Raw genomic sequence first — 26,193 nt, 5'->3', positions numbered from 1 at the left:
CTAATGGCCCTTTTCAGCACTTGCATATCGACTATGTCGACATGATACAAGTATGTAATGGATATAGATACCTGATTGTAGTGGTTTGTCCTTTCTCAAGATGGATAGAAGAAGGTCCCTGTACACACCAAGACTCTACCTGTACAGCAAAATTCTTAGTGTGGGAGGTATTTCCTAGATGGGGAGTATGTGAAGTTATGAGGTCAGATAATGCTCCTCCTTTTGTCAACACAATAATTGAACAGATTAGCTTGTTGCTTGGTATAAAGCACAAACTTTCCTCAGCTTATCATCCGCAAGGAAATGGGATTTTGGAGAGGCTCAACGGCTTGCTTAAAGAAAGAATAGCCAAGTTGAAGTTTACCTTGAAGTAGGGGTGGTTGCATTGCCTACCACTGGCATTATATGCTTTAAGGAACCAACCAGGTTCTGACCACCATCTCACACCCCGCGAAATAGTGACTGGGAGGCAGATGAGAACCCCCTAATGCCTCCATTCAGAGTTAGAAGTGATGCTCAGCCAACATCAGAACTGTTAGAATTGTAATTATGTAATTATTTGAACTGTATGACTTCCAGTATCTCTGTCATTTCAGGACAGTTGCAGAAACAAAGGTGTAGAGCAGCACAGAACACAGAAGGAGATGCTTCAACAAACCAACTTAATGAACTTACTGTACCCAAGCTATTCCCGGGAGATACGGTACTAATTCGCAATCGCGTGAGGAAAAAGTGGGACGAGCCCTGCTTTTGTGGTCCTTTCATTGTGGAAGATATCACGCCAACTGCTGTCAAAGTGCAGGGCAGGTGTGCCTGGATTTTCCTGGGAGACATCAAACTCTTTGCTGGAAAGACTTCTTTGCCTGCACCCCTACACGACGAGGCAAGTACAAGCATCGGGAAAGAACCACAGCATGTGCAGACAAGATCGATGACGAGGAAGAAGGACGCAGAAGCTGACAAGTAGATAGACACAGAACTCCCTGGACTGTGGCTTGGTTCGGGACATTCCTATTAAGCCATTTATAAAAGGGTCAATGAAAATAAACCCGAACACTCTGTGCATCTCAGTTGCAGGGTCAGGGGAAGATCTGTATTCATAAAGCCACAGTGGCACATTGACTTTGTACTGAGGCGTGTTTAAGCCTTGATAAAAAGTAGGTTATGCCAGATTTTGGCTGTGGACACAGCAATTGGAAAAGGGTACAATACCCAGATTTGTTTAAAACAGAGTTCCTGTTTAGGTTTACCTATGGTGTTACCCAGTGATGACCTGACTAGGAACAGTCTCACCTATTTTGAGTTGGTACTGCGCAATTGTCCGTCGCTGGTGAGGAGAACCACCCGCATTCTAGCATTTTTACAAAATCCTAAAAATGAAGAAATTATAAAAATGTTACTCATAGTCATCACTGAACAGTTCTTGCAATTACCTGAATACAATGAGAGAATACAAATGCCCCTATCAAACGAAGCAGCTCATAGACTAGTCAGTATGGTGTTTTTTTGTCTAATTGAAGAGTATATGCACCTTGTTGGGAGGCGCACTGATGTGCGCACCTTTCTCACGGATCCTAGAAACACTTCAAATATGAATATGATCCTGGAAGGTATCATTATCCAAGTAAGCATCTATTCTGAAAGAAATCACAGGTCGGAGTGCAAACTTTCCTCTGAGGGACAGATCGAGAAGTTGCTGATAAAGGAAGAACTTTGGTTCCTACTGAAAGAAATTCAATATGTCGCCTGGGCTGAGGCAGATCCGAGGCATAGATTGGGAGACAATCTATGTCATGCAGATTGTATAGACTTGTTGAGGTCATTTTTCTTCATACTAAAGAGGCATCTGCATTTCAACTAGTGAAGGACTGATTCCAAAGACACAGAGATAGTGTTTTTCATCATTCAGTAAGCAGACAATTGATCAAGGACGACTTGCTGAAGTAAGACGGTAGCTTCAGAAGCAGTTCGCCATACAGAAACATTAAAACATTTAATTTTTCCTTTCTTAGGTGGTCAAGATGGCCAATCTGAATAGTAACATTATTCTGCAGCATGGAAAAAGGTGTCACGTTGTCCAAGAAGTAGATGTTGTCGGTTTATGTACCATTGTGTGATCTACAACTTTGTGTTCATAATCATACTGCTTACATTGACTGTGAGAACTGCATTTTACATGGTGCGCGTTTCTGAGCAGAAGGAAAATGTACGTGTGGCAACTACTAGTAGGCCTAGACCTTATGTAGTTACTCCTGTCTGAAAGAAAGATGGCAACTTGCCTGAGTTTAAGATGGATGTCATTAGCAATAATACACATACAAAACATGTCTTAGAGACCATTTCTAGATGCCAGAGACAGGCTGGGAAAACCAGGCAAGGTATGGGGTTGATAAAAGGTGAGCCTACGCAAGTAACACATGCAAATACACATGGTCCAGTGACAATTGACCCAAAAATAGTTCCAAAACAGAAGATCCCAGATGAAGATTATGAGAGACATTTTCATGCCTAAATGGGCTGCTGAACAGATGAGACGTTCTGAACTTTCCCCCACACAGGAAAACCGGACGGATGTTCCTGTGAGTACTTCAGAGAGAAGCTACATGGGTACACTTCATGAGATGATTATGGAAGCTCATATGAAAAGAATGAGATCAAAACGGAGCATGCAGGAAGATAATTATGAACTAAATGATTACCTGGACAGCACGGCACACCTGGGAAATAACATATGGTACCAACATATGGAGGAAGTTGGGAGAAGAACTTCAAAGGAGGAATGCTTTGTATGTGCACTCCTGCAGTACAGCATGGGGAAGTTGAAAATCTTCATAGCTGTTGAAATAGATGCGCACACAGCACATTGTCTTTCATATATAGCACTTTGCAAGACCAGAGGCCAGTTTATGGGAAGTGGTGCTTCTCTCAAATGGGAAACTGAAGGGACAGATCCAGATGAAGACGATTATATTCAAGATATAAAGACAACAAAACAATGCAAAAACAAGGAGTATCGTGATTAGATATGAAAAACCTGGAGTGAAGGGAGCTGAAATCAGAAGGGAAGTGAACAAAAAATTGGAGACCGCAGGAAAATCTGTAGATGAAATTCGGATGTGGAAGAACAGAGGTCAGATGCAGATCTGGTAATCAGTATTATCACCAGATGGCTGGGGGAAAGGAGTGGTGATCTGCAGGGCTTGGATGGTAACTAATCATCCTGAATCCACTATTTTGAATGTACGAGAGGTATGCAAACCATTGTGGCCAAGCCTTTCTAAACTACTAACCTGGGTCGAAGACAGAGGAGGACCCCTGCAAATAGTGCCTTTGGAAAGCTCAAGTTTGTGCTTCAGAAGTAATGGCACAAGGAAAGTTGGAGAAAATCAAAAATGTAATTGTATATTTGATACATCCGGGATGGTGCATGGAACAGCAGTAATTATGGATCATTATTGGGCTTGTGGAGCCAAGGCCTACATAAGGCTACCTAAAGACTGGGGAGAAATATGCACATTAGTGAATGTCCATGTTCCAGCAGTAGTGATTCCAAAAAGTGACCTGAATCGTGACAGTTTCTCAAAAGCAGATGCTCACCTGAGGAAGAAGAGATCTGTAGAGCTGATAAAGACAATAAAGAGAGAAAACTACTTTTCAGTCAAATCAATAAAAACCGTTGATTCTATCCCATATGAGCACAGACTGTTCAGCCAGACTTCTTCAGTCTTCACATTGATGTTTATGCCAAGAATCCAAGTTGGGAGCAAATACAAAGTGGCTTCAGATAAGTAAATGGGAATTGCTGCAGACAATAAACACTACTATAAAGGGGTTCAATGCAATCAGAGAAGACATGAGAGCCATAAGACTGATGTCTCTACAGTACAAGTACATCCTGGACATGATTACAGCTATGGATGGAGGTGTTTGTGCAAAAATAGGAAAATCAAGTTGCACGTTCATACCGTCTCATGATGACGAGAATGGAACTTTGACAGAGGCCATAGACATGCTGACAAAACTCCAAGGCCAGATGATAGACGAAGTATAAGACATTGCTGATGACAGCTGGTTTGGGTCACTCCTCTCTTGGGTTCCACAATGGATGGCAGATATGTTCACATTTCTTGGAGCCCTGATCATGTTGATATTGCTTGGATTTTGTGTGATCAAGATAATAATTTCACAGTGCAGGAAGACAGCAAAGAAAGCTATAGGGATGAAGATTATGATTGATGTTGAACCAGGATGCAAGCCCAAGTATCTAACAGATGAAGAGATGAGAGTCTTTGTGAAGGCCAGTATTCTTGCACCTGAGGGAACGAAGTTCCTGTACCCAAAGAACGATAAGAAATATGTGATAAAATGGGTCTATTGCAGTCCAAGTGGGCAGTGTCACGACCCTTGCCCAAAACCCCCTCTGGCAAACCCATTGGCCAGGTGGAGTCAGGACCCAGGCCTCTAGAGCCTGGCATCCTCTTCAAAAGCCCTCATGGGGCCAGTCCTGGCACCTATGGCACCAGGCTCTTACACCAAGAATAACAATGTGCTTGAGAACTACTTTATTGTATGGTCAGCCAACATGGAGGCATCCACATAGCTTGGTTCCTAAGAACCAAGCTATGCGGTCTAGTGTTTTGGGTGTGGCAGGCCAGGAACTACTTTCCCTAACACTACTTTACCTGGGCTATATAAACCACACCCTGACTGTAGAACATGCTTCGTGTTTGTAGCTTGCAACGTGACGCTCACCGTGTCCAGCTATTCCCTCGAACTACGGAGAAGCAGAACCTGCAAGGAGACAAATGGAACATCATTAGCAGCAGCATTTTACCTGCAGTCTTCATCTTTAAACACTTGCAGCTACTGAGAACAGCTTCCTCGAATCTGCACGCCTCCCAGACAGAACAACCTGAAGAGAAAGCTGTATAGACATTTACAAATTACAAACTGCTCAAAAGGATTACCTGGCTGGTCGCCTCTCGGCTGGCACCACTCTGGACATTGCACTCACGCTGAAGAACTCTGCGACCTACAAGGAAAGAAAACACAGGTTAGCAAAGGCAAGACTTCGCAGCGCTGCACATAGCGCTTACTTACCGCATCATAGCGCTCTTAATGCGCCATCATTTACCAGCGGGGCTCAACCAAGCCAGTTCGCCGCGCTGAAGCTCTGCATACCTAAGGGAGAAAAAAGAGACATTTTAAACAAAGAAAGGCATGCAGGATAGAAACAAAACTAAAGAACAGCAATAAGACCTACCTGAACAATATAAAACGGGCCGGCGTCAGTGAAGTAACTGGACGCACTCGCCAATGAAAGACAACACGCCCCTGCAAAGAAGGCAGGATGGAGAGCACGCCTAATTCTACCACAAAAACCTTCCCCACAGACCACATAAGGGCAAAGCTGAGAAGCGTACCAGCGAATAACCCAGCTGGGTGGCGTCCCTGTGGATACCAGGTGAGCGTAACAGGCAGTGAATGCTCATGACATGGAACAAGGATGAGCATGTGAAATCAACAGGTTGCCTGAAAGGAGTCATAAAGATATGTATCCCAAAGAAGCAATTCTTCAGACAAGGATGTCTAGGTATGAAGGATGATGAGAGAGTGGTCGATAAATCGCCTAGAGTGGGGAGTGTAGAGGAGGAGCCAAGTACTCCCCCTCCAACTGCCCTACCCATATTACCTATAGAATGGGAACCAAAGTATGTGATGTATGCGGAACAGCTGAACCAACAAACAGCAGAGCATGGACTCTGTGCAGTACCCAAAAGAGTACCAATACCTAAGAGAGTTTGGGAGGTAAAATACCCATTGAGGAAACCGTACCTGCACGCAATACTATGGTCATCTGAATGAGATTCCTGAAGAAGCAGAGAAACCGAAAAGGCAAGGATGAATGGTGACGGCACAGAGAAAGAGATGACACACACACCGAAGAGATGCAGGGATTAGAGATTGCAGATATTCTATAAGGCATCAAGAGGGCTACAAGGATGAGTGTCATCTTAGGATCAAGGTGAAAAAGCTTATGCCATTAAAACAGATGAAGATATTAAGCCATTTTACATGTGTACAAATGCAATTGAAACACAAGCAGCAAAGTGATCGTGAAGCTAGCTGTAAGCTTATAATAGATAGACTGCAGCAAGCGGCAAAATGTATATACATATATACCTCTATGGGTGCATATGGACAAAGAAAAGATGGATGTTTCCACTTTTACGTCACAAAGCAGTACTGAACATGAACATGGGTCAACAAGTCCTCACTCCAGTGTGTTACAGGCAATAGCAATTTTTATTACAAATGAATCCCAGAAGAAGGAGGTGGATGAGCTAGGATGCCAAATGTCTTATCAAACAGGACTTGGCTGACATTGGATACAAACTGTGTGAAGGAACAAGTGGCTCCTGTCCAGGAAGCTTGAGCAAAACAAAATACACCAGAGGACTATTAAAAAAGAATATTAAATACACAAAAAGCTCGATTTTATGATATCCAGTCACATGGTAATAGGAAATTGGAAGATCGAGGTGGTCACACCTACGAATGAAGGTCGACTGTGCCCACACTCCCTTAAAAATCTCAGAGAAAGAACAATCTCAAAGCCAAACTTCAAAGCACTAATTGACACTGGACTGTTGAAGTGATGTTGGATTGATATAATAATTGGTGGGAAGCTAGTTTCGTAATGAGCCCACTAGCACCTGGATGTTCAGTCTGCGTGCTGCTAAACATGGATTGAAAAGTACTGATGAAGGTTAGAAGCCAACCAATTGTAGAGGACCATGTAATCAAGGGTCTGAAAGTTTGTATAACCAATTGAACAAAGTGTGTTTAGTGACGCTCATAGTAGCCATCTTTAGGGAGGGCTTATTTGCCCCACCTGATGTAAAGCACCCTATAACTTTCCTTCACAATTCTATACTGATATGGAACTTATGCTTAGACATTCACGTAGAACCAATCACTGCCTTCGATAGGTTTTTGTATTTTGCCGCATAGATAGTGACGGAGGTCAACATCAGTTATGATGATTTTATGCAATATAACCTCAGTTTCTGCTAAGATGTTTAGAGTAAGAGGATCGTACCACTGTTGATGTTCGTTGTACTCCCCGTTTTATATACTTGTTAATAAAACAGACTCCCCTTTTGTCAAACTACCTTAGTCGTTTTGATTATTGATATATGAATAAAATCTGCATCCCCATCCATCTCCAGTATATTGCTACTCATCTTAAAGAGCTGGTAGACCCAGTTCAGAAACATTTCCCGAACATGGCCCGGCCTTGTGGAAATATAGGGACACGATTGTGAATGAGCAGAAGAAATATGGCTCTACAGGGTGGATTGATTATGACAGAGATTTTAGATCTAAGATGGCCTTGGTTCCCGAAATGACTTGGGACCAGAAGGACATGGAGGGTTGGGTCTCTTTCATGGGTGGTAGGGAGCTGGCAAATTGGGTGTTGGGTGATGTACCAAAGGGTTTGCAGAAGCCATAGTATGGTAAGTACGATCACAATCACAGGGAAAACAGTTGACCCTTTCACCCAGGGCCCCAGGGACGGGGGACAAGGTCAGGGACACAATAATGCTAACTTGGGACAAGGTGCTAGAGGATCAGAGGGGCCAAAAGCAAGTGGCTACCCATGCCGTTCATTTAACAAGGGTAACTGCAGCTGGGGGCCCGGTGCAGGTATGATCATTAGTGTGCAAAATGCGGGGGGCTCACCCAGTGGCAAGGTGCATCAAAAGTGAAGCTGCCAGTAGGGCCAGGGGCCAGCGCAAAGAAGCTCAGTAGTGGTGAATGGGCCAAAGGTCTGTATCCTGTGGACACACATGTGTTGCAGGAGTACTTGAATAAGTACCTGAAGCAATGTGAGAGAGATTTACTGTTTGAGGGATTTATGGAGGGACAATCCGTATATGGGCCCACTGAGGGCCCGGGTGACTAAACATCTACCTTCTACAATAGAGCAGTCTGGAGCTCAGTAGGGTTGCTGGCCCCTTTGCCCACCACCCCCTGGCCAACTTTATAGTATATCCACTGCGCATCATGCCCAAAAAGAAGTTCAGGTTGATACATCACATGTCATATCCTAAGGGGGACTCGGTAAACGATCCGCTCAACCCGAGCACTGCTCGGTGCACTATGCTTCCTTCGACAAGGCCATGGTCTTGGTGGCTGACATGGGCAGGAATGCACTTTTGCCTAAGGTGGACATTGAGCCGGCATTCCGCTTGTTACCACTACACCCTGACAGTTTCCATCTGTTGGGATTCCAATAGGAGGGCAGTTTTTATGTGGATAAATGTATGCCAATGGGTTGCTCTGTGTCATGTGCACTGTTCGAAGCTTTCAGCGCTTTTCTGGAGTGGGCAGCTTGTAGGGAGGAGCAGAGGGATGCTATCATCCACTACTTGGATGATATTCTATTCATGGGGACAGAAGGTCAGTCGACTGCTCCCTTGCAAACTCTTCTTTTCAGGAATTAGTGGGCAGACTAGTGGGCAGACTGTCATACCATTGGCACCCAAAAAAACTCAGGGCCCCTCTGAGGTGCTAACATTCCTGGGTATAGAAATTGATACCAGGCAGGGCAGTTGTAGGTTGCCACAAGACAAAACCGAGGGGCTGGTAGTCGAGATTGAGAACAATTTAGCGAAAGAAATTACCACCTTTGAAAGAATCCAGCAACTATTGAGTGAGCTGAATTTATCTTCTAAAGTAATCCCCACAGTCAGGGTGTTCACACGCAGACTAACAAGGTCAACGGCCGTGCTCAAACAAAAACACCACCACATCCGCTCAACTCTGGCCTGAAAGATGACTTAAAAATTTGGCTTTCATTTCGAAAAAGATTCAATGGGGTTCAGCTTTGGAGGACACCCTGAGAGGCAAGCGGCAAGTTGCAGATGCATTCAGATGCATCAGGCAGTGAAGGCTTAGGGGTCATCTTAGGGCAGGACTGGTGTGTTCAGAGGTGGCCCCAGCAATGGCATAAAAGGGCAGGACAAAGAATATCATGGTATTGGAACTCTTTCCTATAGTGGTAGCGCTCATGTTATGGCCGAGTGAATTAGGTAACAAAAGGGTGTGTGTTTGGTCAGACAACAAGGCTGTGGTAAAAGCCATTAACTTACAGTCTGCCTCTTGCCTGGCCGTGCTGAGCTTGTTGATAAAATTTGTGGAGATTTGCACATACAGTAATGTTGAATTTAGGGCCCGGCATGTTCAGGTTGTTGTAAATATTGCTGCTGACACTGTTTCTCAATTTCAGTGGACCAAGTTTCGGAAGGCCCATCCTGCAACCAAACTGAGGGGCACAGTTCTGGAGCAGGTGGTGGCAGCTGGTAGCGTGGACAGGGCACTCTGTGAATTGGGGAGGCCATAGCTCACACCAGGCATTAGGTCCAGGTACCAGCATGGCTATAGTAAGTTCCGGAGTGTAATTGTGGCATTGGAATGCACGGAAAGCGCCTTGGAGGAGCAAGTGCACGCATTTGTGTTATGGGCACATAGGGAACGAAAATCCAAGAGCATGGCAACAGCCCACCTGGCAGCAATGGCTTTTAATAGTAAGCTGGGGGCAGGGAAGCGGACCCCACAAAGGGTTTTTTGGTGCACACAGCATTAAAGGGTTGGAGCAGTATGGAGGGCCCCAAACAAGACAGGCGCAAACCTATTGATTTTGATTTACTTCAGAAATTACTGCCAGCCTTGATTGGTTTGTGCTTTAAGGCTTACGAGCTGTCACTATTTAGGCTCACCTTTGCATTTGCATTTTTATTCGGTGCTTTCAGGATCAGCAAGCTAGTCTCGGCCGTTAAAAATGATAGCTTACGCAGGGCCTTCGCAGTTGGAGACGTTTTCTTCTTTAGCATGACCTGGAGTGAGGGGGTGAGGATTAAGCTGAGGAGATTTAAAATGGATCTGTTGGGAAAGGGTAAATGTGTGGAGATGCATGTTTGGGGTCAACGCAGTAAGTATTTATGACACTATTATTTGTACCAACAGATGATGTGGTTGGATGATGGGTCAGTCTTTTATGAAAAAAGTGAAAATAGAGTGAATCCACCCTATTAGAATTGGAGCTCTTAGTTGGCCCTAGACCGGGCTGCACACGTGGGTACTGTGATATCCGTACGTTTTTCAAAAATAATGATACAAATTCTCAACAGTAAATCATTAAGAATTTCCCAAAGGAACTGTTTATTCACATTCCTTTTAACTTCTATTGTCGAAAATTATTGTTTCATATTCAATGAGGCCAGGCAAATATATTGGTTAAGATTTCATGTACATATGCCAATGCATTTTGGTTCAAAACCTTCTTCAGGGCTGTACATAATGTGTTAGTTCAGATGTGCCTAACATATTCTATCATTGTCAAATTCAATTACATACAAACAACCAAATGAAAGTTCATAAGATTCATGCAAAAACAGGAAAGCACATACCAATGTTTAGTCAGTCTTTTATAACACGGACAGAAAGGAAGGCCCGACAGTGGAAGGTGGGCCCCAACTTAGGATTTTGGGGGACCAAGGTCATATGGCTGTGTATTCCACGGTTGAAGTGGCACGCCTTTTTACCCGCAATACATTGGCAGCTGCATTGGAGGCCAGCACCTAGAATGTTGGTCATCCACTTGGGCAGGAATTACCCACCAAGTTGGGGAGGGGCTGTTTGCTGGCAGGTCACCTTACATATATTGGCCGAGGAGCTGCCGGACACTGACATATTTTGGTCTGAGATTGCTCCGAGGCAGCTCTGGCATGGGGCCTCTTCCGAGGAGGGGATGAAAGGTCTAGGAGGCGCCTGAACAGGAGCATAGAAACATTTTCTAGAACAGAGGTACTTAGTTTCATTGGGTATTGTTGTCTGAATTTGCTCCTGTAACATTTTGCGGCGGACGGTGTATATTTGTCAGACAAAGGAAGTGATGTCTTCCTCACAGCGATCCAGGTGGCATTAATATGGGCCCACTGCAGATAGGATTATTGGTGAGTATGTCCTGGAAGTGTGGGGGAATTAGGGGCAGCGGGCAAGCCACCCCCAAAACGTGGCAGAGTGATGCGCTATCCTAGCCAGGGATGAGTTTTGACACTGCGGTTTCAGCCGTGAGCAGTTCAGGAATGGCCGGACTTGAGCCAAATCCAAGCAACGGGCAGTTGAGACTCCGGCATCTGATGCGAGTGGTTCAGCTAATGTTTACTGACTAGCAGTACAGAGACAGAAGCGTATGTCCGCTTTGTTGCCAAGTGCATACACGGAATGGCACGGGTCGTCCTGAAAATTTATTTTATCTTTACTGGTGTGGCTGGGACTGCCCCAATTTGTTTGCTCCAAATAAACTGTGATCTTGTCTTTCCAGATACTTTACAACTGTTTCTGTGTTTTTTATAAATAAAATTAAAATGTTTTCTCAGGCTGTGACCACACAAGGAGGGGTGTGGTCAATAGGGGATCGCCCCGCTATGCATTCATGCACTCAACATCATACAACCAGCTTTGCCCCACTTAGTAGAACAGGTAGTGGTTCATAGAAGCTGAGAATCCCGACTCACAAGCATAGTGAGTCAGCGTCCAATACACGCTGAAGCCTCCCTTACATGTAAAATGTTTCAACTGTACTTACAGGATGAGGTTTTCGACTTACGTTATTTTTAGCTAAGCAAATGACCCGTTCTTACACTTCATCTTCGCAAAAGGCACTGCCCCGTGTTCTCTTCCAGACCTGCACCACCAGCGAGGGAGGGCTTCCGCATCTAGGTAAGCAGCAGCAACTCTCTAAACAGAGGGTGGGAAAAAGAGAGAAAAGAGCTATCCCGTAGCTGCCGAGGGGCTTCACACGCCTGCCCGTGGAGTCAGGAAGTCTAGACTCCAGATGTGTAGGCACAGACGCGGTGAGTCCAGTGCTGTCCTGGGTAAATATCTCAGACAGATGTTAGGGCCTTGCCTCGCAAAACCTTGCGAACGGTGACAAGGCTCAATGTTGCTGCCTGAAATACGCAGTATTTTCGACAGGAACACCGAGATTAAATGCCAGCTTCGTCATCGGTGTTCATGAACCGAATGAAGGAAAACATGTCAAGATTCAAAATTGTAGCCAGAGTCACAGGTTCGCAAAAACTTTGGGGTTCACCTCTCTGATTTTTGGGTAAACTGCGTCTCTCATATTATGTGGTTGTTCAGAGCTTTCACTTGCGTTAGAAACAAATCACTGAAGGAACAGTGACAGGGCAGAGGATTATCCAATTACAGTGCAGCTTCCACTGTGCAGATATGTAGCTGCCACTGCGCAGGATATGCCGCATCCATTGCGCAGCGCAAGCTTGGTGCTCCCACCACGCAAGCATGCTGGTGCCACTGCCTAGGTATGAGCTGCTACTGCGCAGATATGCTGCGTCCACCGCACAAGTATGCTGCTTCCACTGTGTTTAGAAATGTAGCTGCCACTGCACACGTATGCCGCATCCACTGCGCAGCGCTGGTATGCTACACGCTCTGCGCAGGCATGCTGCTGCCACTGCGCAGATATGAGTTGCCACTGTGCAGATTCGCTGCTTCCAGGGCACAGGTATGCTGCTTCCACCGCACAGATATGCTGCTGCCACTGCACAGGTGGAGGGCGGCCAGACACAGATTTGCCACTGCCACAAAGCAAGCATGAAGCTGCAACGTGCAAGTATGATGCTGACATATGCAGGTATGTCGCTGCCACCTCACAGGGATGCCGCTGCCACACGCAGTTATGCCGCTGCAACACGGAGGAATGGCCCTGCCACCGCACGATTATGCATTCTTGCCATCTACCAGTGTTGTTTATTGGTATTCCTTCATTTTTCTTCACCTCTCTTTCGTACTCAAAATGTCTCCACCTTCCCCATGTATTTGTCCATTCTCTCTTTTTTCAGTTCCACAGCCCCCACCCAGAGAACTATTTATTCACACATCTACCTCTAGCCACTGGCCACCCACCTACACTAACCACTTCTGACACACTCCTCCACCCGCCCACCACAAACACAGCAGATTCTCTCACAGTCCATATATGGAACAGCTCTGCGTCTGTATTGAAACCGCAGGCGTGCCGAAGAGCAGCAGCCTGCAGACACACAAATCAGGCCCAGATGCAGTGGAAGCAGGGCTCGCATCGTAAACACAGTGGAACCATCAATAACCTGACATGGCATTTTAGAAGAGAACATTAACAGACGATATGTTACTGCATTTCAGCCTCTGTAAATAAAAAAAGAACACATGTTGGCAAAGGCATTTCCTTGGGAAGAGCAAGTTTGTCAATTTAGCGATGATTCAGCTCCGAAAACAGCACATTAAAGAAAAGACACAGTCATAGAAAGCAGCAAGCTGCTGCCTGCCACTTAAGGTTTAATCATCTGTTCCCTGGAAAGGGACCCAGGCCACCAGCATGCCCCGAGCCACAACCCAGCACCAAAATAAAAAGCCAGATCATTGGCTAACCTCGCAATCTACTTTCAATTATCATTTACACACATGCATTTCTTTATGAAACCTTGCCTAACCATTCTCCAATGTATTTTTAAAAGATCATAGAAAGCAAATAGTATGATTTTTAGGAAACTATGTTATTTTTTCCTATTATTTTGCTTCTATAGACTCATTTGGAGCTTGGGAGCATTTATGTGGGGGATGGTGCAGGTGGCAATTTCATTACCAGGTACTACTGCCAGACTTGTAAAGTCATGCCACAAATGCAGTATGTCTGAAATGCCACATTTAATATTGTAGAAATACCACCTACGTTTTTTATACAATTTTGAAAATGTCGACACTGCTGCTGTACAAATGTATAAAAATACAAGAAGGGGGTCACTAATGACCCTCCTGTGCATTGCACACCCCAACGAATCAAACCAGTGGGAAAATGAGCATCAGAGATTCTCACATTCTCACCACCTTTGCCATTGCCTCTTTGTGACTAGATAGGGAAAGGAATGTGCTAACCCATATCTTCACTTACAGGACAATATGTTGTCTTATATTAGGAGACATACAATATTTACCTAAAACCTTTGGGTGGAGATACAATTATGAGGTAGAATCTCAGCTTTCTGAGGTATTGTGACACATAAAGACGAAGCAGAATGCCACCGCCGTCTTGGAGCGAACAACTACATATGATATGATATGATATGGCATTTATAACACACCTATACACAAGTATTTCAATGCGCGACGAGGCAAGGGAGGGGGAACAGAGGGAGACAGAGACAACGATCTTACTAGGCCAAGTGTCATTCAGATCACGCAAGTGCAAGGGAAGGGGGTAGGCAGAAGTGCAGGGGGAAGGAGGATGGGACAGTGAAGTACAATGGAAAATAGAAATAATTAAAACTATAATAAAAAATAATAAAAAATGTGGCCGGCTGGTGGCAAGTGCAAGGATACGTGCAGACATCAAGTGTCAAGTGCTGGTAGGGGGACTGTGGGGATTCAGAAAAAGAGTCCACAAGTGTGGGGATTGCCAGGGAGGCAGTGCAGGAGTGCAACTGGTGAGGGAGGTGACCTGGGACCGAGATCAGAAGGTGGCCATATGACCAGTGCAGTTTCAGGTTCAGCCACAAAAGAAAAACAAAACAAAAACATAATATGCCAAGTTCACTGTTTATTTAACCAGAAATACCAAGGGGCGATCATTCCAGAAAAAAAGAAATAAGTAAGCCACTGCTTCCGATCGGAAGGTTAAGCAGCCCAGCCCTATGAATAAAAAGCATTAGGATCACATCCTGTTCAGGACTCATATCAGCGCAAATCAATACGGCAAGGCAGCACAACAGCTTAAGAAGATGAAAATTCTTGATTATGTACTCTACTTAGAATACATGATAATGTGCACAAATATATGTGTTGGAATCACAAATCAGTGTTAAATTGTATTACGGTAATAGTACACTATAATAAATGCATGGTATTAGAAATATTGGAGAGATAATGTATACTATGCTAGATGAACTAAAGGGTATCTACATGCTTGTAAAACAAATAAACTGTTAACTAGCCTAGAAGAAGCCATTTGATTGGCGAAACAAAAAGGCATGTGCATCAACAGGTTATTGATGGCAGATTAAGGTTTATTTCGCTGATAAAGGTTGTATGCAAAACTGAGGGTTTGACTCATGTATAGCCAAATCCATGGTATGAATGTCACACCAGAATATGCGATAATATTCTCATAACTAGTACACAATTAAAACGAGGTTGGTGATATCCACAAGACTTGATGAATTTTCTTTGCCAGAAACCAATAGACATTGAGCGCACAATTGTGGGGTGATACTTATGGTTTACTGGATTGCTCATTAGACTCTTTAAGAGTAAGGGTTATGATACGATATAATATGTCATTAATAACGTGCCTGTACACAATTGTTTGTAGGCGCAACAAGGCAAGGGGGGAAAGACCCAGGGAGGACAAGACAAACGATCTTACCAGGCCTTGTGTCATTCAGATCGTGCAAGTGCGACAGTGCAAAAAGTGCAGGCGTAACGGAGAGGGGGAAGTGCCAGGGAGAGGGGAAAGGGAAGTGCAATCAGGGCAGCATTTTTCTGAGTGAGTACAGCCAGGGAAGCACAGCTATGGGTAAGTGCAAGGAGGCAGGGGGCGGTAGAGGTTACAGTTACAGCCACTAAGTGCACATGGTTTTGAACTTGATCCTTGCAGCCACCAGGAGCCAGTGGAGAGATTTCAGGGCTGGAGAGATAAGTCCCTGGACTTGAGGCCAAGAATAGGTCTTGCAGTCCTGTTCTGGATTAGTTGCAGAGGTCGGAGAGTATCGGAAGGCGGATTGAGAGAGAGGCTGTTGCAGCAGTCCAGCCTAGAGAGGACCAGGCCTCTGGAGACAGTGAGCTTCTGGGGGAAAGTAAGAAACGGAACAGTACCTCCAAGGAGGTGTATCTGGCAGTGGGCCTTCTTGGCAGTGGTCAGTGATGTGAGGAAAGAAGGAGCGATTGGAGTCGCAGATGACACCAAGGTGTTTTGCCTCGCAGGAAAACAAAGCTAGAGGGCCCAAGCAGGGTGCCCAGAGTGAGAGAGGGAAAGCGGGAGCAGGGGTCTCAATGAGAAGGAACTCTCTCTTACTGGTATTCTGGTATTAAGGCAGAGATCTTTCGAGGCACACCAATCCTGAATCACAGATAGACAGTCAGGAATGAGCAAGGGAGGAGAGGAGGCTGAGGGGAGACTGAAAGAAAGAGAGCTGAGTGTCATCCGCATAACACTGAAAGTTAGAGGAGAAGGTAGAGATCAGGTGGGCCAAAGGGGCCAAGTAGACATTGAAGAGCCAGGGTGAGAGGATAGTGCCCTGGGGAAAACCACATGTGGAGAGAAAGGTGGTGGAGAGAAAGTATCCAACTTGTACTTGGGAGGGTCGGTCCAGGAGGAAGGAGGTCAACCACTCCAAGGCCTGATTCATGATGTCCAGGTGCTTGTGGAGTCAATTGATCAGGATGGTGTGATTGCCCGTCTCAAAAGCAGAGGAAAGGTCCAAGAGGATGAGGACAGAAGGAAGCCTAAAATCAAGATTAGAGAGCAGATCTTGACAGGTGTTCAGGAGAGCAGTTTCTGTGTGTCTGGCAGCTCTGAAGCCAGACTGATGGTCATGGAGACAACCAACAGATTCAGTGTGGAGAGTAAACTGGGGGACAGCCAGCTTTCCAGGAGTTTGCCCAGGAAAGGAGTGATAAAGAGCCAGCGATAGTTTACCAGACAGATAGGGTCGACAGAAGGCTTTTACAGGAGGGGGTGCAGAAGGGAGTGCTTGAGGAGAGAGGGGAACGAACCAGTGGTAAAAGAGTGATTGCAGAAATCGGCCAAGGCTGGAGAGAGGGTGTCAATGTGGTACTTGATGGTTCTGGAGGAGCAGGGGAGCACCTGTTTGGATGACACTTTTATGGATCCGATTTGTCTAGAAACATTGTTAGGTGTTGTCAGAGAGAAAGAGGAGGAAGAAGGAGGAGAGGGATAAGTGGCCAGAGGGTTGCTGAGAGATGTAGAGGGAGAGGAAGAGGAGAGTGAGGACAGGAGGTCCAGGGTTTTAGTGATGAAGTGAGAAGCCAGAGCCGTACAGAGGGCAAGGTTCAGAACAGGAGAGGTAGACGGATTGGCCAGCTCCTTGCAGATTTTTTAAAGAGTTTAGATGTGTTGTTAGAGGCCACAGAGATGCAGGCTTTGTTGTGGACTCTCTTCTTGGACAGGAGTCTTTTTTGCCTTTGGAGCAGGTGGTAGGCCATTTTGTTAGAGGATGCGCCCAAAGCCCTCTACTTCCTCTTAGCCATCCTGCACTTGCGTTTCAGGGCGGCAATGTCAGAGTCATACCAAGAGTTGCACTTGGAGGTAGGCTTCAGACAGATTCTCAGGACAGGGGCAAGGATGTCCAGAGGGTTGGATATAGAAAGATGCAGGTTGGAGAGGGTTGTGTCATAATGTGAGTCAGCCGCAGGACTTGGAGGTGCAGAGATAGTAGAGGCAAAGGCATCCACTGACACACGCTTCATGGGTCGATGGGCTGAATGACCGAGAAGGTACGTGGCCGTGCTGGGGAAGGGGCTTTGCCTAGGGGACTGAGAGTTTCAGCTGAGAGGAAAGCAGAAAGTGGCCAGACCAAGAGAGAGGAGTGGTGAGACGGTTAGAGAGGGGGATGTCTGAGGAGATGAGAACATCCAAGGTGTGTCCGGCAGAGTGTGTCGGACAAGAGGGTAGAATGGAAAGAGAGTGAGTATCGCAGAGGTTTCAAAAGATCCCATAGGAAGGATTAGAAGCATCCAGGTGAATGTTGAGGTCTCTGAGGAGGAGAAGTTTAGAGGTAGAGACAAGGAGAGAGGGGGAGAAGTCAGCCCACTCTGAGAGGAAGAGGACAACCTTGCCAGGAGAGATAGAGAGCCTACAGACCAGGCATTCAAATGAGGCGTAAGCCTGCATAGGAATGACAGAAGCAGGGACCCACTCCGGAAAGATCAGTGCTGCTACATCTCCGGGTCGGTTGGTTCCAGGCTCAGGGAGGATCTGTTAGCCATCATGGAGAGAGTGTCAAAACTCATGACAGAGCTGGACAAAGTGAGTTCATTCAGGTCAAGTTCTTTGAAGAGGTGGCAAATGTCAGAGGAGTATTTGACAGCAGAGTGAGAGTTGAGAGTAGCGACGTGGAGCAGGTTGTCAAATTAGAGAGTCTTTCAGGGTGGGGTACAGGCTTGAGATATATCCAGCGGAAGTGGTTGAGGGACCAGAGAGTGGGCCGAGGTGGAAGGAGGAGGTGGGATACTACCCAGAGAGGAAGAGGGAGGTTCCAGAGAGGCGTTGGAGGCAGGAGGTGGCAGAGGAGCCAGGGAGGTGCTAGTAGGAGTAGCAGGAAAAGGAAGGAAGTTGATAAGACGTGGGAGAACCTATTGAAAAGGAGAAAATTCGGCTGGATCAAGACAGCACCATTCGGATAGACAAAAAATAATGGTCTCGGAGGAGTGGAAGGAGGCCAAGAGGACCTCCCAGCGAGTGCCATCATTAATGGGAGAGTAAGAGATAGGAGAGAAAACCAATACTATATGAGGGGTCCATAGGTCTGGTGAGGGAACAACAAAGAGGATGTCAGTGACAGCCTGTCTGGAGGAAGCTCTGATGTAGGTATCAGCGCTAGAGAGGCCTGGGTTGGAGACCAAGATGTCTCTCTTGAACTTCTTTCTTCCAGACTTAGTGAGAGGGATAGGATAGGAGATAGAGTAACAGTTAGAGAAGATGGGAGAGATGGAAAGCATCATAGAGGGTGCAAGGAGAAAAGTAGGAGGAGTGGGGAGCAAATGAGAGGAGGAGAGACACAGCCCAGCCCTGCACAATTCTGGAGGCGCTCAGAGGGGAATGGGGGGTCACACAGTAGGGTACACACAGGAGTAGCAGACAGGAGAGACACAACAGTACAACGGTACCCCCAGCGGGGTGGGTCCTAGAGAATGGGAGAGATCCTAATGGTATACAATTCACAGTACAACAGTAACCACAGTGCAAAAACCACCCAGATTCGACTTTCCGTAAACAGGGAAAAAGGCCTAGTTATAAACACAGCAGCAATGCACAATGAGTGATGCAGTGACACTCGACAAACACTGACATACTTCTACAGCTACTTACTAACGTATGAGCACCAGGTTAGCCTCCTCCCTCATGCACTTCAGGAAGGGACTGAAGATCTGCCTGATCGATGGTGACAGGTTACTGATGACCTCATCTCTACTGTACTGTGTAGCCTTTCCTTCACTTGTACTGAACGAATTCTTCTGTAGCTAGCTTTGTACTGTATACTGTATGAATGTATGTATGTATGTATGTATGTATCCAGGATTTGTTAGAGTGCTCATCTTCAGCCTGCGGAAACTTGCTGCTGTACGTCATAATACATATGACAGCCTGGCATAATTAAGTAAGTGGAAACATATATAATTAAGTAGAATGGTCTTTAGCCCCAGAGGTGTAACACAAAATGTGGGGGCCCCCCTGTGAGCCATGCTGAGGAGGCCCCCCCAACTCAGCAACAAATCACGGGTCACGCCACACTCTGGGCCGGCCTAGATTACCATGCTTGCGCAATACGCACGAATGTGCTTTTGAAGGGGTATGCCACACACTGCACTAGGAGAAAGATATAAATATGTGTTTTAATGCAATATACAGCACACTTTTTGAGAAAAATTGGCTAAAAAGCCAGAGTGTTTGCAATGGTTTCGTAGGGTAACACCAATCCAATATATGCAAGTCACCAACAGTGCACAGCAACATTAATGCTTTGCTATAAAAAATGCCATGCCACAATGAAAACATGTTCAACTGGCTGCACAATGTAGAGCAGTGTAATAACATTACAGTAAAGCATACCAGGCCACATTTAGACATACCTAGACTGGTTGCACCAAAATGCCAGTCGACGGAATAACACTCATCAAGAAGAGAACACACATTCAAACCTGCGTCTCTGTGGCCTCTAACAACACGGCCAAACTCTTTAAAATCTGTAAGTAACTGGACAATCCTGTTGCGGTGTTTACCTCTCCTGTTCCCACCCAGGCCCTCTGTATGGCTCTGTTCTCTCACTTCTTCACTAAAACTCAGGACATCCAGTCTCCCATTTCGTCTTCCTGTCCCTCTTCCTCTCTTGGCCCCCCATGGCCAGCTCTACATCTCTTCCTCCTTTCTCCTCTTTCTCTCTGACAACACCTGATGAGGTTTCTAGTCAAGTCCGATCTTTGAAAGTGTTGTCCAAACAGGTGCTCCCCTGCTCCTCTAGAACCATCAAGGAGCATATTGACACCCTCGCTCCAGCTTTGGCTGATTTCTGTATCACTCTTTCACCACTGGAATGTCCCCCTCCCCCTTAAGTGCCCTCTTGTGCACCCACTCCTCAAGAAGCCGTCTGCCTTTCCTGCTTGCCTGGAAAACTATTGCCCTATATTTATCACCCCTCTCCTGGGCAAACTGTTGGAAAAATAACTGCCCATCTTCCAGCTTACTCTCCACACTGAATCTGTTGGTTGTCTCCATGACCATCAGTCTGGCTTCAGAGCTGCCAGGGGCATGGAAACTTTTCTCCTGCTGAACACCTGTGAAAATCTGCTCTCTAACTTTGATGACAGCCTTCCTTCTGTCCTCATCCTCCTTTATATATCCTCTGCTTTCGACACAGTCAACCACACCATCCTGGTTAATCGACTCCATGAGAACCTGGGCATCACAGATCAGGCCCTTGAGTGGCTGACCTCCTTCCTCTTGGACTGCTCCTCCCAGGTGCCCCTTGGTTCTCTACGCCACATCTCTCTATACCTGTGGCGTTCCCCAGGGCTCCATCCTCTCATGCTGGGTTTTCAACCTCTTCTTGGCCTCTTTGGCCCACCTGATCTCTACCTTCTCCTCTTATACAGATGACACTCAGCTTTCCTTCAGGCTCCCCTCAGACTCCTCTCCTCTTCTCTCATTCCTTACTGTCTATCCGCGATTCAGGATTGGTGCGCATCCACCGATCTCTCCCTTAATGCCAGTAAGATGGAGATCCTTCTCATTGGGACCACTGCCCCTGCTTTCCCCCTCACACTCTCTCCACCCACCTTGGGCCCTCATCTTTCGCCTTCCTGCGAGGCAAAAAACTTGGTTGTCATCTTTGACTCCACTCTCTCTTTCTCTCCTCACATCTCGGACATCGCCAAGAAGTCCCACTACCAGCTGCTCCTCCTCAAAGGGACTCTTCCCTTTCTCAATTTCCCCTAGAAGCTCACTGTCTTCAGAGCCCTGGTTCTCTCTAGGATGGACTACTGGAACAACCTCTTTCTCAATCTGCCTTCCTCTACGCTCAGCCATCTGCAACTATTCCAGAACAGGACTGCAATACTTATCCTTGGCCTCAAGCCCAGGGATCATAGCTCTCCAGATCTGAAATCTCTCCATTGCCTTCCGGTTGCTGCAAGGATCATGTTCAAGAACCTTTTCATTGTCCACAATGGTGTCTGGGCCCGGGCCCACACTACATCTATCGCTCTCTTCCAAAATACCTTCCTTCTCAAGCCCTTCGCTCAGCTACCTCCAACTCTCTAAGGGTTAGACACTTCCCCAGGCAGAGAGTGGGGGGGGGCAGATCTCTCTCCTATGCAGGTGCCTCCGTCTGGAAAGGCCTCCCTGCCCCTCTCAAACTTGAGCTGGACCACAAGAAGATCCGGAAGCAGCTCAAAATGTTCCTCCTTTCCTCTGCTTTCTCTCTCTCCCTCCTCTCCTGGCCTACCTGACCTACCTGTCTGCTGTACCGACTGGTTGCTGGGCTACCTTCAGAGTCGCACTATGTCCAGATTCTTTCTTGATCAATCACCCCTGCACTGCCTCTGGGCCTACCACGCACTTAAGGGCTGTAACTGTAACCCTACAGTCCGTTGTTCTCCTTGCACTACCCAGAGCTGCACTCCTGGCTGCACTTGCACAGAGAATTGCTGCCCTGTTTTTCCCTCCCCTCTCCCTTGCACTTCCCCCTCCCTTTCCCCTTGCACTTCTTCTTCTCATACCTGCATGATCGGAATGACACAAGGCCTAGTAAGATTGTTTGTCTTGTCCTCCCTTAATCTTCCCTCCTGTGTCTTGTTGCGCCTAGAAACACTTGTGTACAGGTGTGTTGTAAATGACTTATATCATATCATTTTATCACAGATTCCAAGAACAATATACAATGCCCCAGTAAGAAACGACTAGTCTGGCAGCACCGAAATGCCAGTCTACACAGGTAATGACACTTAGCAGGACTGCTTTATCAGAAATGCCCAGTTATTAAAAAAAGTCATACCAAACTGAGGAATGACTAGTCTGGCTGCACCAAAATGCCTCTCTAGCCACTAATACCATATATCATGCCTATTTAGACTGGACATGGACAACCATTATGATTTCTCAAACAATCCGGCCCCCCCACAAACTTCCTCTCTCCCTCCCACCCCTCTCCCAACCTCCAAAATCAGCTCCTTGGCCCAGCTTCCTTGTCCCAGAGCTTACATTTGAGGCTACTTCACTCATAGGTAAGTACTGGGGTGGGGAAGTGTGTGACTAGGAGTAATGAAGATTAGTCAGGCATTACCTCCATGTACCTCTACCTCATCCCAGTACTTGTGTATGAGGCAGAGTCCCTCATACACAAGTAGTGGGACGAGGACAAATAGGGCTAGGAGTAATGAAGATTACAAATAAGTAATCAAGGCATTAAACACAAGTAGTGGTGCAACACCATTGAGTTGACTGGGATTCAGCACTCCTCCCCCCCCGAAATGTTGGGCTATGTTGGCTCGACCTGGCTGACCTTCAGAGCAGTTGCCGGACAGAACAGGACAAAGATGTTAAACGGCACCTGGGTTTTGCTATTAACAAGAGCCCAGCAATTACTAACATAAAGCATTTCACTGTTAGTAGCTGCATTCAAATGCCAAATTTTTTAGCCAATTGAAATCGTGATGTGGGTTTAGTACTTGCATGCCAGGGGAAGGATTGGAAGGGTAGAGAGGGAACAGGAGACCACTCAATTCTCTCAGCAGTCCATAAGTGGGAGCTTTAAACCTTAAAAGAGAGAGTTAACTGTTTGTAACATTGAAGCTGCACTAGAATAGTCTTGTTAAAATGCGTAAAGAAATTGAATGCCCCCACACAAATAAGTTTGCCCCTTTCCCACCACCCATGAAGTTAGCACCTCTCCCAACATTTGAAGGGTTAGCCCCCCCACGACATGTAGGTTTTGTTGCACCCCTGAACACAAGCACACATACCATTCGCCATATATACACATGCACACCCAGCCATCCATACATTTTAGTGTGCACTCTTTCACCATACAGGTACACCCACTCAGCCACCCGTACATTTAAGTGTGCACCCTTTCACCCTACAGGCACACACACCCAGGCACCCACCCATATATTTAAGTGTGCACCCTTTCACCATACACTCACACAGGCAGCCACCCATACATTTAAATGTGCACCCTTTCACCATGCAGGCACATCCAGGCACCCACCCATACATTTAAGTGTGCACCCTTTCACCATACACTCACACACGCACCTGTCATGGGGTTAAGGGAGCCCTATTACTTCAAAAAGAAATTGTTTCTTTTTGAAGTCACGTTGACTTCATGAAGAAATGATTTCCTTTAAGGACTGAACCATAACAAAATAATTTCTTTATGAATGCAGAGTGACTTCAAAAAGATACTGGGGGTCATTATGACCCTAGCTGTAGCCGTGCCTGTAAATACCGGCACGGCTGCCGCTGGAGTCATGAATTTTCCGGTGCCCGGGAATGGGCAATTACCAGTGCATTACAGCCCCGGCGGACCTGATAATTGTCCATTCCCAGGCACCAGAAAATATGACTCCCTTTCCCATTTGGGTCCCATTGGACTCAATGGGAAAGGGGAGGAGGGATGCACCGGCACTATTCATGAATGGTGCCGGTGCATCCCGTCGAGTTATGCGCGCCATGTAGGTTTTGTTGCACCCCTGAACACAAGCACACATACCATTCACCATATCCACACATGCACACCCAGCCATCCATACATTTAAGTGTGCACTCTTTCACTATACAGGTACACCCACGCAGCCACCCGTACATTTAAGTGTGCACCCTTTCACCCTACAGACACACACATCCAGGCACCCACCCATATATTTAAGTGTGCACCCTTTCACCGTACACTCACACACACACCTGTCATGGGGTTAAGGGAGCCCTATTACTTCAAAAAGAAATTGTTTATTTTTGAAGTCACGTTGACTTCATAAAGAAATGATTTCCTTTAAGGACTGAACCATAACAGAAATAATTTCTTTATGAATGCAGAGTGACTTCAAAAAATACTGGGGGTCATTATGACCCTGGCAGTAGCCGTGCCTGTAAATACCGGCACAGCTGCAGCTGGAGTCATGAATTTTCCGGTGCCCGGGGAATGGGCAATTACCGGTGCATTACAGCCCCGGCGGACCTGGTAATTGTCCATTCCCAGGCACCAGAAAATATTACTCCCCATTCCCATTTGAGTTCCATTGGACTCAATGGGAAAGGGGAGGCTGGATGCACCGGCACCATTCATGAATGGTGCCGGTGCATCTGTCGAGTTATGTGCACCGGTGCCGTTCCGCCCACCAGGTCAGACCTGGTGGCCGGACCTTGTGAGCTGGTGGCACCCGCTCGCTGAACTCGTAGTTTGCCAGTACAGAAACAAAGGCACCGGCAAGTTTACCAGTACTGTTGTTTCCGGACCGGCAAACTCATAATGAGGCCCACTGTTTCTTTTTGAAGTCATAGGGCTTCCCCACCCCAAGACATGCCTCCAGTCTAGGGTCTTTCATTGCATGGGGTGAGGGATCCCTCGGACTTCAAAAAGTTTATTTTTGTAGTCACTCTCCCTTCATAAATACATTATTTCTGCTACAGAAATAATTTCTTTATGAATGCAAAGTGAATTCAAAAAGAAAAAAAAATATTTTTAGAAAAAAAAATATTGTTCATTTTTTTTCTACAAGTGGGGCCCCCTCCCAGGACATGTGCTGGTGGGGCCCCCCGCACCGCAGGGGCTGCGGGGGCCCCTGTTACGCCAGTGTTTAGCCCTTTCTTAAAGATCAACAGATTTAATTAAGTGCAAAGAGGTTTCAGGAGAGAACTGCAGCATTTCACAGCAGGTACTGAGAAGGGAGCAGTCTCCAATCCTTTCTCTGCTATATCTGAGTACTTGTATTCATCTGTCCAGATGAGAAGAGAAGGGTAGAGAGAATGTTACACTTGTGTTTTATGTGGGTGGAGACCTGGTTAAGTCTTCTGCAGTGAAGCATGTAAAAGGAACATGATTTCCTTCCAGTCAGGAAGCCAGTGCAGAGGCCAGAACCGTAGAGAAATCCTCCATTTGTCTTAGTTTGAGCAACGTAAGTGCTGCAGTGCTCTGCGCTATTTGTAACTTAGTCAAACGTCTCTCTGGAATTCCTAGATAAAGACTAATAAAAAAAATATATTAAAATCCAGTTGAGCAGAAGCAAAGGCACTCATGGCGGTGACTTGTTGATGGAAGGATAGTAAGGGGAAAAATATCTTTATTCTGCTTAAAGGGTAAACACATGATTTTTCAGAATACGTTCGAATTCCAATATCACGGCCAGATTTCTGATTTTTATGGTTTATTGTAGGGACCACACTGGTCAGGCCAGAAGGGAGGATTCCTTGAGTATGATCCTCCATTGCTGACCAAATCCTAGTCGTATTCGGGTTTACTTTCAAGTAACTCTGATCCATCCAATACTTGATGGAAAGAGACCATTCAGCGTTATTGAATGTGTATTTCCATAAAGGTTAATCAAAATAAGGGTGTCATTAGCATAATTGGAAAATGCAAAGCCAATCATTTCCACCAAAGGGCAAACATATAAGTTTAAAAACAGAGAAGGCCATGCCGAGCCCTGTGGCCCACCGCTACATATTAATGAGTTTGTACAATTATAAAACTCCTGCATGAATACCTACTGATTATTATTGAGAGAATTGTGTTTTTTCAACGTTTGGTATCTTGTTACGGACATGCAATGTAGATGTTCTTCAGGAGTGGCATTACCTGTGCTGTGCTGGGGCCTTCACAATTCCAGAGA

The sequence above is a fragment of the Ambystoma mexicanum genome, chromosome 5p, assembly GCF_040938575.1.
Source record: "Ambystoma mexicanum isolate Mex_15411 chromosome 5p, UKY_AmexF1_1, whole genome shotgun sequence".
Lineage (NCBI taxonomy): Eukaryota > Metazoa > Chordata > Amphibia > Caudata > Ambystomatidae > Ambystoma > Ambystoma mexicanum.
This window is presented reverse-complemented; position numbering follows the sequence as displayed.